The sequence below is a fragment of the Bactrocera dorsalis genome, chromosome 3, assembly GCF_023373825.1.
Source record: "Bactrocera dorsalis isolate Fly_Bdor chromosome 3, ASM2337382v1, whole genome shotgun sequence".
Classification (NCBI taxonomy): domain Eukaryota; kingdom Metazoa; phylum Arthropoda; class Insecta; order Diptera; family Tephritidae; genus Bactrocera; species Bactrocera dorsalis.
Window position 1 is genome coordinate 8384291 of NC_064305.1, and position 4363 is coordinate 8388653.

Below are 4363 nucleotides of genomic sequence, written 5' to 3' on the forward strand. Positions count from 1 at the left end.
CTTCGTCTTTCATCAGGACAACGCTAGACCACACACATCTTTGATGACTCGGCAAAAACTGGGAGAGCTTGGCTGGGAAGTTCTGATGCATCCACCATATAGCCCTGATCTTGCACCATCGAACTACCATTTATTTCGGTCAATGCAGAACTACCTTAATGGAGTAAAGTTGGCTTCAAGAGACGCCTGTGAAAATTACTTGTCGCAGTTTTCCGCTGAGAAACCAGTAAAGTTTTACACTGATGGAATAATGTCTCTAGCGGAAAAATGGCAAAAAGTGGTCGACCGAAATGGAACATATTTGGTTCATTAAAGTTCATTATAAATATAAAAAAATAGTTGAAGTTTGATTATAAATACGAAAAGAGTTTTTCGACTACCAATATTATGTTTTCACGTTAAAGAAAAATCTTTTTCATTTTAACTTGTATAAAAATTATATTTATTAAAAAACTTAGAGACAACATTTCATTTTATTGCATTCAAAATAATGAAAATATCTGCAAAATGGCTGCTTTGCAGTTATTTTCACTTTCATTTTATATTTGTAACAAATTTTTTTTAGAAATTCTCATAAAATAACAGCTAAGAGTATTTTCAGTTTACATATAAAATACCACAAAACACGCACTTAACTTACAACCATTAAGTAAAAAATATTTAATTTAACTTAAGAATTGGAAATTTTATAAAATTTAACTATAAAATATTAATAATGGTTATTAACTTACTTATTTATTTGTTATTTAATTTTTTTATTATTGCACTTAAAAAAATTGGAAACTGTTTTTGTTATTATTTAAGCTTACGTAATTGTATTTGTATAAATATTTTATTTATTATAAACTGAAGTAATTTTATTTTTTTAATGCAAGCTACAATTGCAGTTTTTGGTTTAAAAAGCTTTTGTTACCATTGCTGCAAAATTGGTATGTATGTATGTATGTATCTATGTAATTGTATATATATTTGTAGTTATTATGGAAATTGCAAAAAATATATTAAACTATTGCTATATATTCTATATATTTGTAACTACGCGCTTATAAAACTGCTATATGTTTACTTACAACAATAAACATTAGCAATATAACAGTATTTTGGTTTTATATTTTTTAAATTATGTATGTTCTACAATATAAAATATATTATGTTTGCAAATAGCATACTCTTAGCATATAAATATTTATATTTATGTTGTTTAAATGCTGCAGTACAACAAGTTGACAATTTTTTCCCAAATTTTATTTACTTCCAAAAATTTTATGTTAAATATTACTTTTTAAGAAGTACTTATTTAAATTTTTTTCACAAATTTTAAGTAATTTTTTTAATATTATTAAAAGTTTTGTTTTGAAAAGAAATTCAAAATATTTTTTTTTTAACAAAATAAGATTTCAATTTTTTTTTCCAAAAATGAAATTCAAATTAATTTTTTAACAAAATATGATAAAATTTTTTTTTTCAAAAATAAAACTTTTTTTCAAAAGTAAAAATTTTCAAAGTAAAACGTTTCAACAAATATTATTAAAAATATTTTTAAGCTTTTTCTAAATACTTTTTAACAATTTGTTTTTTTGAAACTATATTCAGAAATATTATTTACATTTTTTTTCAAAAAGAAAATTCAAAGTAATGTTTTAAGTAAAATACTATTTAGATATTTTTTCAATAATTTTTTTTTAAGTAGTATTTAATAAATTATTACATTTTTTTCAAAAGTTTAATTCAAAATAACAATTTTTTGATAAAATGGTATTTAGAAGGGTTTTATCAAAAACGAAATATTCCAAAGTTAATCGTTATAACAAAATATAATTAATATTTTTTTTAGAATCTCTTTCAAATATGTTTTTTAACAAAAATTGTTAATTATTTTTCAAAACATTATTTTTTATTTCAAAAATGAAATTCAAAGTAATTTTTTTAAACTAAATATTATTATTATATTTTAAATATTTTTCAAATTGAAATATTATTACTATACTTTAAATATTTTTCAAATCGAAATATTTTAAAAAATAAATATTTAAGTTTTTTGCTTCAAAAATTAATTTTTTAATGTAAATATTAAAAAAATAAAATTTTATTTTTTTTTTTAATAAAATTTTGTTTTTTTAATATTTTTTAACAAAATATTTATTTTCACAATTCATTTTTATTCAAAAACATGTAATATAATTTCTTTTTCAAAAATGTTTCTAACAAAATATTTAATTTAATGATTTAATTATTATTTTTGAAATTTTTAATTTCAAAATATTATTTAAAAATTTTTATTTTCAAAAATAAATTCAAAATGTTTTTTTAAATCAAAATATTAATATTATATTGTAAATATTTTTCAAAGCGAAAGTTTCCAAAAAATAAGTATTTATTTTTTTGTGTAAAAATTAAATTTTCCAAAATATAATATTCAAATTTTGTTTTTCTTTTTAATATTTTTTTATAAAATATATAATAGTTATTTTTCAAAATTAATTTGTTATCAAAATTTTTTCAAAAATACTTTTTAAGCAAAAATTTAGAAATAATTATTTAAATTATTAAAAAAATTCAATTTTTTTTTATTAATTATTTAAATTTTTTTTCAAACCAAATAAAAAAAGTTAATCAACATTTATTTTTTCCAAAACAATTAAAAAAACTATTTAACATTTAATTAAAATTAATTTAATAATTTTTTAAATAACATTTAATTAAAATTAGTTTAATAATTTTTTAAATAAAATTTTTGTTAATATTTTCTTTTCCCAAACAACATAATATTGAATCATTACTACATTCCAAAAATTTTTATTTCAAAATACAATAAAAAAATTTGTTTTAAACACATTATTCAAATTACTTCTTGCTATAAAATTTTATTTATATATATTGTTCAAAGTAATTATTTTAATAAAATGTTATTTAAAATATTTTTCAAAAATTAAAATTTTCGAAGTAAAATATTTTTATTTATTATTTCAACCTTTTTTTTCTATTTTTTTCAAAACAATTCTTAAACAAAAAAATTAATTATTATTTATTTTAAAATATTTTAAAAATTTAATTTAAATTAATTTACTTTTAAAATTTTTAAATTTATTAAAAATAATAATAATAATTTTTTTATAAAATTTTTGTTAGTATTTTCTTTAACAAACAAACATAATATTTAATCATTACTATTTTCCAATTTTGTTTTTCAAAATATTGTTGAACAAATTTTTGTCTTCATAACATTATTGAATAACATAGTACTATATTACTTTTTAAACAAAAAAAATGAAGTATTATTTATTGTAAATATTTTTCAGTATAAAGTATTTCATACATACATACAAAGTAGTTTTCGTATAAAATTTTGTCTCTTCAACTTTTTTCTTTTATCTCTTTCTTACATTTCTGTGGAAAACTTAGCAAATGGCTGTCTTGCTAAATTTTCCCTGCCTACAATTTTGCCACCCCCACCATATAACTAGAAATTATTTCTTAATTACGATAACAACAAATTGCGTCACACTTAATTTCATTTTAGTTACAGATTTTTCTTTGTAGTACTTAGCATATTTATAGCACATAGTTGATTACTGCACTTAGCTAAACCAACCATTCGCTGGCAAATGAAAATTTAAGCGGCTTACAACTGCTGAGTATCATTGCATAGTTATTGTCCTCAGCAATTTCGTGAGTTGCATTTAATTTACAAATGTTTTTCGTATTTTGCATACTACTAACATTATTACAATTAACATTAGCATTAACATTAACATTAGCACTACAAGTAACATTGCTGCTATTATTACTACGTTTACTAACAGTGGCTTTGCAACTGTCCTTGCAGTTAACAGCTGTGCTTGCCACTGTACGATTGCTTGCATATTTATAACTTAAACTATTAATATCAGTATCTTGGTTTGGGTTATTTTGTACAGTATCTGTCGCATAGAAATCTGCTATATTTACTTCTTCATAAATGCCGCTATTTCGTTCCTCTACAGCTTCCTGTCTATTTGGACGAAAAGTCCACTCTAAATGTGGTACATTATGCTGTATGCTTTCCGTTTCCGCGCTATGCGTACCTGCTTCAATGGTACTTTTTGGCGAAATTTCACATATATAACCGTAATTAAGATTATTTGTGTAATATGCATAATAACTATTTAAATCAATTATATTATTTGTTGTTTGATAAGTTGTATTTGTTGTTGGTGAATAACTCTCTCCCACACCAGCTAAACGTTCGAAGCTACACATATTGGTTTTAATAGTTTCTATAAAAGTTTTATTTACTTCACTCTCCTCGGCAGCAGTCGTTTGCACATTCAACTGCTTTGCCCAAGCGCCATCAAGTACCAATTTGTTTGATGGCTGCATTGCT